Source organism: Panthera onca, chromosome B1 (assembly GCF_046562875.1).
Source record: "Panthera onca isolate mPanOnc1 chromosome B1, mPanOnc1 haplotype 2, whole genome shotgun sequence".
NCBI classification, from domain to species: domain Eukaryota; kingdom Metazoa; phylum Chordata; class Mammalia; order Carnivora; family Felidae; genus Panthera; species Panthera onca.
The window spans coordinates 159,891,144-159,904,031 of NC_138342.1; the positions used below are offsets into that span (position 1 = coordinate 159,891,144).

Sequence of the window (12,888 nt, forward strand, 5' to 3'; positions counted from 1 at the left end):
GGGACTCCTGAAGTGTGGTGTTCAGACACTGAGCCCAGTGCTCTCCCCACATCATGGGGCGGGCGTAGGGAGCTTGTGTTGGAGGGTTTCTATTGTCTGGCTCAGGGGGCCGGCCAGGCCAAGCGTGTCTTGTCCGACCCTCCACCATCCCAGTTAGCATCGCTCAGGAAAAAGCTATAGGATATAAGCCCCAGACGTGCTGCTGAGGCTGCAAGGCTGTCGGCAGAGAAATGTGACAAGGCAAGGAATAGCCAAGAAAGGGAGTTCCAAGAGCTCGCTGCGGGAACACACAGAAGCAAGCCCCACCGAGAGGCCTTTTAAACCAGCAGTGCTGAGGTTATAGTCAACCCTTCAGAAAATTCCCAAGTCCCTTCTGAGATTCTCAACTGAGTGTTCGATCTAGAAAGTCCTACTGAACGCCTGCTCTGGCAAAGGACAGGGCTGGGCCTCAGACGGGCTAGGAAAATGGGCTGTGTGAGTTCTCACTTCCTTCCACGTTTAATTGCGTATCGTAGGCATGTGTTTTCTCTGCAAGGAAGTCATACTCCCTTGTATTGGGCAGAGAAGATGCAAATGCATAAAAATATAATGAGATCCAACTTAGGAGGAGTGGGGATCCCAGGGTGAGTGCCAGCAAGATGAGCTTTAGGCAACCAGAAGGAGAAAGTTCCACAGGCTCAGAAAGCTGAAGACATACCGCTAGAGTGAAGAAGAATTCTTCCTGTCTAGGAGCCACGGCAGAGTGGAGTTAAAGCAGTATTTCATATTCAGGGCATGCCTCAATTTGGCGTGTCATTATCTGAATTTTTTAATTACATAATAGAGTATAACAGAAAACATCAGACTGCATCAGATGTCATAAAGGTAAATAAACACAAAACTTACAAGCACACACACACACACACACACACACACACACACACACACACATATGTGTATACTGGCCCACACCGGAAAATAGTTTTTGCTATAGATTGTGACCAGAGAGTTTGGAAAACACATTCAAACGGAACTAGAATCAGGAGAGAGATGGCTGTCGGGAACAGTTATCTTATTGAGAAGGAAAGGAGTAAACAAAGGTGAGCACTGAGGAGAGAGGGTCTGGGAGAGATCCCCATCTCTCATGGAGCCAGACCCACCTCCCTGACTGCAGAGTGCTCCCTCCCAGTCTCCCTCCCCTCCCTCCACCCCCAGCCAGAACCCTTCCTGCTCTCCAAGTCAGCCATGACTAGTCCATGGCCCTGACCAGTGACCCCTGCTTCTCTGACCTCCTGCGGCTCCTAGCACCCCATACCAAGCACACCATTCTTGAAGTGTTTTGTGAGCAAGGCCACACACAAAGTACCCAAGTCCTGGAGCAGCTATGTGACACTGGGCAAATCATTTAGCCTCTCTGAGCCCCCTCTTCTTCATCTGACAGTGATATATGGGAATTGAATGTATGCACCTCTCGTCTCTTTTATAATTTTGTAAATATCTCTCAGAGGAGAACCTCTATCTTCTACTGAGCCTGTAAAAACACGAATTAAACACACACACACACCCACGGTGTTGTAAATAGTGCTGGACACATGTAAGATACTTAAAATTATTACCCAACTTGGAAACTGGGCCCAGTAAAAAGAATACACCAATACCATAACCATCTATGCCAGGACGGTAGCAGCAAGAGCCATCACACTCACAGCATAGCAGAGCCAGCTTCCTGAGCCTGCGGCCACCGGTCTAGCCACACAGACCTCCACCATGTCCCCCTCCATCCACCCCGGCACCCAGAAAGTCCCGTGTTTAGAATAACACTCTGCTTGTCACTACCTTGAAACTCTTAATAATTTTTGAACAAGGGGGCCCACGTTTTCGATTCACACTTAGCCCTGCAAATTATGCGCTAGGTCATGACCACATCTACAAAGACCCACTAACAAGTGCCTTTACGGAATGCATTTGACTTTTAAAATTCTCCCTTCCAGAAGTTACCACAGGTGATGTTGGCCAGGAAAGCATGTGTATGAAGATCTCTCATCTGGCCAAGGGCAAGACTCCACATCAGGCAGCTGACCTCCCCGACGTGGGAGTTGCTGACGGGTGGGAGTTAGCAAGGCTTTGATGTGCCACAAATGTCCTTTGTGGGCAGTGGGGCTCTTTCTAGTCACTCACAGTGCTTTCCTAGACCCAGGGTAAAACCAGCCTTGGAGATGAACACTAACCAAACTGCTCACAAAAAGAGTCTACACGGAAAAGCTAAGGGAGTCTAAATCATTCCTCTCTCCTCCTATAAATAGCATCTACACACCCACTATGAGCAAAGTCTAAAAGGTAAAACTTGAGGGTATTAAAATGGGGGGGGGGGGGAGGAGTACCTGGTTGGCTCAGTCAGTTAAGCGTCTGACTCTTGGTTTCAGCTCAGGTCATGATCTCATGGTTTGTGGGTTCAATCCCTGCATCAGGCTCTGCACTGGCGATACAGATATAATTTTTCTCTCTCTTCTTCTTTCTCTGCCTCTCCCCTGCTCACTGTCTCCCTCTCTCTCAAAATAAATTAAAAGTGGGGGGAGGTACTGAGTCATGGGCCAATCCCTTGCCCTCCAGAAAAGCTATACCCAGATAGCCAAGTAATACCATCTCTTAGAGATAGAAGTCCTGAAAGCTCACAGAAGGAAAAAAGGCCTGCAGGAAAGGCCTTGAAATTGGAAGTAGAACTCAGCTGTCACTGGGGGTGAGTGGGGGAAGCCAGTATTTCAGGAAAGGGAGCAGCATCCACAAAGGCTCCAGAGTGACCTCGGCACGCTATCTGCAGGGAATGTCAAGGAGAGTGGCCACGGGAGCAGAGAGAGGTGCTTAGTGGAGGCCAGCAGGAAATATAACCAGATCATAGGGCAGGACCTGCTGGGGAGGGCTCGTATGTCAGCCACCGTGGATGGACTTGATCTTACAGATGATGACAAAGCAGATCAACCCCTGCCTGGTTCTACCTGGGGAGAGAACCAGGGAGAATCAAACTGCTAAAGGCTGGGCTCCCAGGAGGAAGGCCGCCTGCCCCAGTGTGTGTGCTGTGCCTGGTTCGCACCTGCTGCCTGGACGTAGACACATCCCAAAAGGGGATGGGGCCTCGGGGCAGAGACACCACCGATCTGCCTGCAGGGAATTCTCTCCCTCACCCTGGGCTTCAGCTTTTCTGCCTTTCTCTGAGATTCCAGCTGTCCCTGCATGGGAGGCTCAGTTACCGCTGGCCAGATGAGTCCCATCTGCCCCACCTCCTCACTGGGTTCTGTCCACATGTGTATGGCACATTACAGTTTGCAAAGTACTTGTCACAAAGATTGTCTCCTTTAATCCTCAAGAGCCTCGGGTGGCTGGCTGGGGAGTCCAGGGCTTGAAGCGGCAAGCATCTGCTTCCAAATGCATGCAACTTCCTCAAGCCCAGCACAAAGGGTCCTGGTCATTTAACTTCCCTGTGTGCCTGTGTCCTCATCCGTAAAATGGGAAAAAGAATGATACCTACCACACAGGATTAAATAGGTTAATAAACACAAAGCTCTTAGAATAACGTCTGACACACAGAGGCACACGCTCAGTAGATACTAGCCCCCTCACCTTCAGCGTCCTCGTCGTTATTAGTGTTGTTACTATGGTTACGTTATGGTAGGACCAGTGGAAGCAAACAAGCTGTGTTTTATAGGAAGCAAAGCAACTTGGGCTTCTGATCACACACCACAGGGTTCTTTGTCAAGGAAGCACCTTGACCCCAGGGAAAATGGAAACTGTAGGAAAGAAAGGATTTTTTGACTGTAGGACACTTCCAAATGTCCCCGAGCCTAACTGTGAGACGGAGACCCGTCCGTGGCCCCTCTCCAGACTAAGTGATACTCAGCCCACTTACCTGCGTCTTCTCTGAGCTGAGGATCAAGGGAAGAATAAAGGTTTTTATTCTCATGCCGCTACCAAAAATCAAAATTGAAATGCAAAGGTGACAGATCAGAGCTGGAAAGACTTTGAGATAAACAGGCTCTACCCTCTTGTTTTAAAAATGCATAATCAGAAGGCTGGACAGGAAAAGTGACTCAGGTCAAGCGAGGTGAACAACTAGGAGCCGTCAGGACCCGAACCGGCACCCCGCCTCCTGGTCCGCCGCGCCTTTTTGTTTGAGTTTGTTACTGTCATTGGGGTTTGTTTTTAGTCTTCCTATGCTTTGCTAATATTTCTCTACTTTCCAGTTTCAAAAAGATATTTCAATGGGGTCTCTTTTTTTTTTTTTTTTTTTCAATCTGGAGAGACGAAACTTATAAGAAGGTTGTGGAGAATGTCAAGGGTGGCAAGGAACACATGTGTGCTTCCCATTCTCTCATTCCCTTTCCTCCTTAAGCTGGTGCCCTTGTTCAGTGGGGCTACCCCCAGATCAGCCGCCCCTTAACAACCTATTGGCTTAGGAGCACCTGGGTGGCTCAGTCGGTTAAGCATCCAAGTCTTGGTTTCGGCTCAGGTCATGATCTCATGGTTCGTGAGACTGAGCCCCACGTCAGGCTCTGCATTGACAGCACGGAGCCTGCTTGGGATTCTCTCTCCCTCTCTCTCTCTCTGCCCTTCCCCACTTGCACTCTGTCTCAAAATAAATAGGTAAAGATTTTAAAAAGCCAAACAATCCATTGCCTTACCTTTGTGGCCGTGAAGCCTTGACATGTGAGCCACCTTGAGAGGTGAGCGGAGACCACATGGTGACCAGCAGAGCCTGGGAAGCCACTCTGTCAGAAATCCCACGGAGGAAGTCTCCTCCTGAGCAGCAGGGGTTCTCTGCTTTCCTGTGAGGGGGGTGGGGGTTGTCTTCTGCCTCCAAGCCCAGCTGACCTATCAGACCTAACATTTCTCTTCCTGAGGCTATGAACCAGGTCTCCATGGGGAAGGTCAAATAACACAAGCATTATAATCAGAAAGACCGTCCTCAGTCATCCCTCAGAGTCCTTCCCAGCCATCACCTCCATGGACTGGAAGGATTCTCTTCCCCTCCTCTGCCTGCAAAATTTCTATTTACCCTGGAATATCCAGCTGATATGCCTGTCGTCTGTGAGAAGGACCCTCATCCAGCTTCAGCCCTTGCTATGTCACTCTATTACAGCTTGGGGAACCACGTCCTCCAAACCAGAGTTGGGAACACAATGTTTCACTCACACAAATGTTTTTAGGGGAAGACAGAATGCTTGAACATGGCGCCATCCTTAGGAAACCCAAGACCTAGCATCACTGTGGTGACAGTACTCCTCATATCCCATCGAATCAGTTCCTCACGTCTACCTTCTCCACAAGTGAGCTCTCCTGTGATACCGGCTTTCAGGATACCCAGCACCTACCACAGGGCCCAATACGTTCCACTGATTGGTTGGTTTGTACCTTACCGCCATTGCCAGTGAATGCAGAGAAGTACCGAGCATTGTTGAATGAACTTCAAAATTCATTCAACAGGAGGAGGAGGGGGAGGAGGAGAAAGGAACAAAAAGAGGAAGGACACTCCACCTTCTCCTTGTTTCTCCCTTCACCCCATGCCAAGAGAAAGTGGTCCTTCCGACTTTCAGGGACACTATGAAGGCCACAGTACCTGTCCTACATATTTGACAGGATTGTGGGGAGAAAGATGTGAGAAAGACCAGTACGATAAAGCATTGTGCCACATAAAGTGATGCATGCTAATGAAGGCAATCCGTTAGCACACGATGGCTGACATTTCTGAGCCATGGTCCACATTACCTTAATATCAACAAGTGAAAGGGTAAAGGGGGTGTGAAGAGAGGGCAAACCTCCAGAGAACCATTGGACCTCTTCTGGCTTAAGGACCCTGTAAATCCCAGAGACATCCCCCGACACCGATACTCGTCACCCCCCCCTCCGCCTCCACCTCCAGCTCCCCCCTTACTACTGTGAAATGGAAAGTACTGGAAAAGCTCCTGCTTAGGCTCCTTTTAATTAAGCACACACACAAAAAAAGAACCACCCCTGGGTTTTGTCTGTTGTACTTGTGTTCTCGGGTCTGTTTGTACTTATTCTGAAATTACATAATTAAAAAAAATAATATTAGGTAAATGTGCCCATCAGCCTGTCAAGCCTGCCTGGGCCAACCTTCACTTGGGAACCACAGTGACAGCCCCTTTATTTCTCTTACTTGTTTTTAAGCACAAAATATGTCACACCTGGAAGTAATTAGCATAATTTTTACTAATTTATAGCTAATTACACAATTACTTTTCTATGAAAGGTTCTGGAAAGACACTTGAAGTAAGTTCCACCAAACCTAGTGGCAAGAAATTGCTTGAAAACATTTCGTTAGCTTCGAACATTTAGGAGGAGGGAGGGGGAACACCCAATAAAGTAATTCTTTCCTATTTCAGAGTGTTCAAATATGACAGGGATATAATTTCTCCGGTAATTTGCAAAGCAGAATGTCTAAATGTCTCTGCTAATCCAACCCAACCAGAGGCTGCTCTAAAAAAAGGCCCCCAAAAGAAGCGTTGTTGAGATGCCCAGGACAGAACATAGAAAGCACTGCTTCGCAACTGTGATTGGTTTCACGACGGAGCTAAAATGCCGACGGCTCTCCCTCCAGGAGTACACTAACCTTGTGACCAGAGGTGACCCCGGGCAGGTGTCTTTCTCAGCTCCTGAGAAACTGGGGTTCAAGCCTTGGGAGCCATCTGACTCTGAAAGCGAAATTCCAGGCTGCCGGGACCTGAGAGCCTTACGTTGTCTGCACGGGGCAAACACTCTCCAGCCTACTTCACTCAATGAACATTTTCTTGCGCCCCTACTCTGTGCCCTGAAGTCCACGGGAAGATTTATAAAAAGGACAATTCCTGCTTTCTCTCATCGTGACGAGAAGGAAAAAATTATGCCTATCCCCCAAGAAGAATTTCTTGAACACAGCCTTAGGCAGAGGGAGGAACTGAAAGGAAGAACTGGAGGCAGCCCCTGCCCTCAGGAGGTGGACAGTCTAGAGGCCAAAGCCCCACGTGGGAAGCACGTGGCCTAGCCCCACCGTCTGGGTCCCATCGGCGCCCATGCGGGCGGCGTCAGGGGCTATCGGTGCTGCTGAAATGGAAAGATGAGTGATGGTGACTGGAAGGGTGGCCAAGGAAGGATGATGGTGTCCCGACTGTATGCGACGTACCAGGCAGGGGTGTGGAGGGGAGAGCCACAATGGTTTCCTGAAATCGAGAGTGTGCTGTCAGGCCCACACAGGTGGGTCCTGGGAGCAAAGGTGACGATAGGGGAAGTTCCCCAAATTCCCTAGCAGAAAAGGAGGTGAGGGAGCCAGGAGCACCCTTAACACCTAGAGACAGCCACCGGGTCCGGGAAGGCCCCCTGAGACTGAGGTGAGGCCTGTGCCTATCCTGGGGCTGCATATGTGGTGACAGTCGATAGAAGGGAAGAACACAGAGCCATCAGGGCATGTAGGAGTTGTGTGAGGTCGGCAGAATTGGCTGGGAGGGCAAAAAGGCGTGTTATCACATGCCTTCACAGCAGGGATAGTATCGCCCCAAGGAGGCAGAAACTGATTCTTGGGGGGGGGCAAAACTCTAAGAGAATGCGATGGTCTGTGGCTCTCCAAAGAGCCACAGTACATAAACAGATATATTGTGTATCTGCGGTACTAAAACTTCATGTTGGGGGTGATCGGGAAACACTGTCGAAAATGTCAGGGCAGTGGGGAGTGGTCATGCAAGATCAAGGAAAGCTGAGAAACCCAGTGGCAAAAGAAACCCCTCCACCAAGGTGGGGCAGTCAGCAAAGTGTCTGACTCTTGATCTCGGCTCAGGTTCCCACGTTCACGGGATCGAGCCCCGCATCGAGCTCTGTGCTGACAGCATGGAGTCTGCTTGGGATTCTCTCCCTCTCCCTCTCTCTCTGCTCACACGCGCTCTCTCCCTCTCTCAAAATAAATAAATAACCTCTAAAAATATTTTTTAAAAACCAACAAACTTCTCCACCAAGGTTTAAGCTCTTTGAAAACAGGTCCTCATCCTGCAAGTGGCCCTGCCGTCATCCCTGTCTTCTGAGGGCCAATCACTCCTTCCAGCGACACGAGTGCCTAAACTTGCCTCTTCCGCTTGTTGCGCGTGTCGCTGTGTGGAAATTTACTCGTCGGTAAGTTGGGCCCAGCCCCCTCGATGGGGTGTTTTCTGAGGATGGAGACTGAATTACGCACTTCAGGACCCCTGCTCCTAGCACCCAAAGCAGCAAAGCAGCAGACGCCCCACAAATGTGAGTAAATCTGAGTTCCATTGTCGTACAGTCTGAGGTCTTGCTTTAAGGACACCTGTGTAGGTGGCAGGGAGGCACTTGGAAGATGTCCAGTTTCTGCCAGCCTCACCTCAAGGCTACTGAGAGATTTTGGCAAAGGAGTATCTTCTGCCTCCCACAGGAGAGTAATGTCAATGGCTTACACTTGGCACATTTCTTTTCGTGTTTTCAAATTATTCTCCAAGCTACTGTCATCTGACCCACACAAGAACCCTAGGAGGTAGAGGAAGTCATTAATGGCAGCTCTTTGCAGATTCCCTCATTCAGTCAACAGGTATGCCTGAGTGCCTGTGGCCTCCGTAGTGCCGTGTTCCAGCACTAGAAGACAGAGGGGAACGGGATGGCCAAGGCCCTGTGGTCACACCGCTTACACTCTCTGGAGAGGACATGACTAACAAGACAGGCAACCCTTCTGATAGATGCGAAGAGAAAACAAAAAGCAGAGTAATGACAGAGACACTTTAGGCCCCATGCTGGGGGAAACCTCCCCACCGAGGAAACGGGCATGACATGACATTCTGAGTGAGCATGAGTTGGTCTCTACAGCTAGAAATCAAGACTCAAAGAGGCTACAAGACTGGCCCTATCTCCCGCAGCCAGAGGAAGGCAGGTCTCCGGATCCTATCTGCCCAGACCACCTCTTTTTTTCAACTGTTTCCCCCTATGAATCTGCTCCCCCTCCGGTTTCCCAAGTGGAGACCTGAGTTATAGGAAAGGCAAATGCACGCGCGCGCACACACATACACACACACACACACACACACACAATCTGCTACCTACAAAGGAAGCAGCAGATAGACAGACAGGCAGCGAGAACACCCAGCCAGAGCGCGCACAGGACCCAGCCTGGGCTCTGCTCTCTTGCAGACCTGCCAGGCGCCTCTCAGAGGAGCACACCGCCCCCCTCCTGTGGCCAAGTGGCCGCCCTGTGAACAGTGTTTGTTATTCATCAGGCGTGATGAGACTGTTCGGGGATTTCAGAGTCAGCTGGTGGTTTCATTACAAGCAATCAAGGAAGCTTTGGACAATTCATAGGAAGGTTTTGACGAGAGGTTGCATAGAATCCTAGTCACTCTTCCAGCACCCGAATCAAAGTCTTCTTACTCCTTTCCTCCCCCTGCACCCCCACCCCAGCACAGAAACTTGAATGTTCATTCTTTCCCCTAAACGTCAACACCTCTGGTGACTCAGGGGTCAGTTGTTTTCTCCCTCCACTCAACAGATGTTTTATTCCTGCTCCAAATCCCTCCACCTTGGAAATTCTCCTTGACCCTAGAAATAGAACACTTCTTCCGGCAGGCCAGCACCCTTTAATGGACACCTCCAGAGATACATGCTGGGTCACCACCCTGAACTGTGAGCTCGGCAACGGCCGGGAATGAATTCGAAAGATGGCTGAGGTAGGTACCTGCGTCACCTGGCCCACACGGTGAGCAAGAGGCAGACTTACCATGTGCCTTGGAGCCTTCTGGGTCTTTGCACACATTTTCTCTACTCCCCACTACAAACCTATGAGCAAACTGTTAGGAATCCCCATTCGGCGAGTAAGGAAACTGAGGCTAACAGTTTCTGTATCTAGGACGTCACACAGCCACTAAGTGGCAGACCTAAGGGTCAAACTCCAGTCCGTCTGAACGGAAATCTGGTATCTTTGCACAACAGCGTGGTGCTTCTGGCTTTTCTCAGCCTCGGCACCTCAAGGCACCAGCTGTGGAAGTGAACACTTCCAGCAGGAGTGAATCTTGGCCACCCCCACAGATGCACAAGGACAAGGTGAAGGTCTCTCAGAGCTGCAACAGAGGAATGGGGCCTGGAAGCAGGCAGGAGCATCTCACCTGGCAAAGGAAAGACTATTTATGGCCAGGGCTTCTGTCCTGGACAGGTGGTGACCACGGCCAGGGCCAGTAGCTATATCCACCCCACTGCTGGCCAGGATTCACTGAGGAGAGCACTCCCTTTCTTGATTCCAGAGCAGGGACCCTGAGACTGAGACATCACAGCTGGTCGGATGACTCACCTGGGCCAACCACCTGGTTTGAGGGCTCATCCTGATTAAGCTGGGAAAGGCCCCATTCCGTTGGTGAAGGAGACGCACTCCTCTCTGTGACCTTATTGACTTGACCTGGATGAGTTTTCCCATGTTCAGGAAAGTTGGTTTCAGGGACTGGCTGATTTTTTTCACATGACACTGTTCCTCGAGTAGTAAAAGGTCCCGTGGATTTGAGGTCACAAAACCAGAGTCTGAGGCCTGACCTTGCACTGACTACAATAAACGGACTGCTATGTTGGGCACGTCACTTTTCCTGCCCGGGCCTCAGGTTCTCCACCTGACAAAGGAGAGGGTGTGGGCAATGATAATCTGAGGCTTCCAGATCTGGAACTCTATCGTTGCAGGCTGCCCCGGGATGGTGTTTCCCTCCAACACAAACATTGCACTAAGTTATCAGAGGGTGAGAGGTGACAGAGAGAGAGACACACACACGGGAAAGTAGAAACAAAGGCCCAGCAAGATGGACAGAGACAGATCAATGCAGGGGAAGCTACCCAGCCAGAGAAAGGAGGAACAGCCTGGTGGTGTGGAGAGAAAATTAGAGCCCCTGATGTAAGCAGACTCTTGCCAGTATTGCTGGAAACAAATAGTGACAGATTGCTAACATGTTACAGTGAAAATTACCAACATGATGAGACTTTTGCACCATAACCAGCACCTCTTGTTATCCCATTAACAAAACTGATGAGACCAAATTGCTAATAGGAGAAAACTTTCATGTTGGATTATATCACTCTTGTCTTGCATGGGGAATGCAGTAAAGGGCAAACTGGAAGGCACGCTGAAATCTCCCCAAGAGCCATTTTACCTTCGACAGGGGTGGAGAAAGCCCTAGAATGCCCCCCTCTTCCTTTACATCTAGAAACACCCACAGATGCCACCAAGTATCTCTACTACCACGGCTCCAGACGTCTGTCCCCATCGCTGAGCCGGGCTGGGAAGAGCTATCTGTCATTACAAAGAACAAGAACCAGTGACCTTTACAAAGCACACGGGGGACACTGGCAGAGCCAGGGTGGCTGGGAGGGGACAAGTGGAGGTGGTAGGTCCGAGCGTGTGGAGTATTGGATGCCAACTCACTTCCATCTGCCCCAGGAACAAACCAGCATATCTGAGCTCACGATTATTTACATTTTTACCACCCCCAGCTGGCCACTGCCCACTACAGCTGGGGCAGAGAGAGCCCCAACTCTTCATTCCATTAGTCAGAGTTCAAACTGTCATCTAAGCCCTGGGAGGTGTAAGGAACAGGACACATCTGGTTCTTGGAAGGATTTGCCCAGGCATGTCAAGAGGATCTTTCCTCTTTGGGCTAGGGAAGGATTTCCTGCTCAAACTCAAGTCATATGCAGAGAGAGCCAGATTAAGAGCTTGCTTATGTTCGCTGCTCTCCCAGAAAAACCCGCCAGTGACCCAAACCTTTCACGTCTGAGGTGTTTTGTTTGTCACTGGGATAATCACGGACCACACCAAGCCCCCCACTGCCACCCCAGAGGGGGGCTCATCTGCGGGCCTTACTCCCTGGTCGTTACTCAGAAAAGTAATTGGCCCAAGATTATTCTGAGTAATTAAATGGCAAGGGTTTTTGTATACCAAACAGGGACTTGTCTTTGTCAAAAAGTCTTTACAAAGTACCCGAGTGCTAGGTGTCAGACAGGACAAGTTTTTTAATCATGTTCAAATGATTTATTTAAACGTCAAGCCGTGTCACCTCACTTCCTTTCATTTTTCAGACTGTTTGTGTTTTTTCTGGATGATAAATTTATCTTCAGACAGCCTCAATATGACTAATTAACTTTGAAATATAAGAACCAGATGTGTGAGTTGGAGAGCTTTCTGAACTGATGCCAGACGGGCTAGTGGGTTTTTTTTCTTCTTCTTCTTCTTCTTCTTCTTCTTCTTCTTCTTCTTCTTCTTCCTCTTCCTCTTCCTCTTCCTCTTCCTCTTCCTCTTCCTCTTCCTCTTCCTCTTCCTTCCCCCCGCCCTCCCAACCCTGCATGTTCTCTCCCTGCTGGCCCTGAAATTACTAAGCAGAGACACATTTAGTAAATGGAATCACAGGACTCCAGCTAACAGTGAGCACCCACTGTTTTTTCTCTGCTTTCTACTGGTTAGCCTTTCAAGACCCCATGCTCTTGCTTTGAAAGTGACCCCAGGATGCCTCCCTGTGACTGGCAGAGCTGTCCTAGAGGAGGGGCTGGGAAAATTCCCTGGGCCCACCCCTTCTTTAATGATCTATCCCATGTGGAGCAGGGAGCTGCCAGAATGTATTTGCCACATGAAAGTAAGTCACCCTACACTATGACACCGAGTGATTTCTTCTAAAGAGTCTTCCCCTGTGAAGGGCTCCTCAGATCTGCCTCCTCCCTGCTCCTTTTTGATGAGCAAACCTGCGCACAGCACAGGAGGAATGAGCAGGGGTGGAGGCTGGCGATTAAGTCTCTCAACTCCCTAAGCTACAGTGCTTTTCAGTAATGGCACATTTGGGGGTTGGAAGCTGCAGGTATGTGTGTGTGTGTGTGTGTGTGTGTGTGTGTGTGTGTGCGCGTGTGTGT

General features: G+C 49.7%; 1 long non-coding RNA gene across 3 annotated transcripts in view; it reads right to left on the bottom strand.

Moving 5' to 3' along the window:
• Positions 1-12,888, bottom strand: part of LOC132691833 (uncharacterized) — an 80,999-nt gene that overhangs the window by 36,784 nt on the left and 31,327 nt on the right. The gene's annotated exons all lie outside the window — the stretch shown is intronic.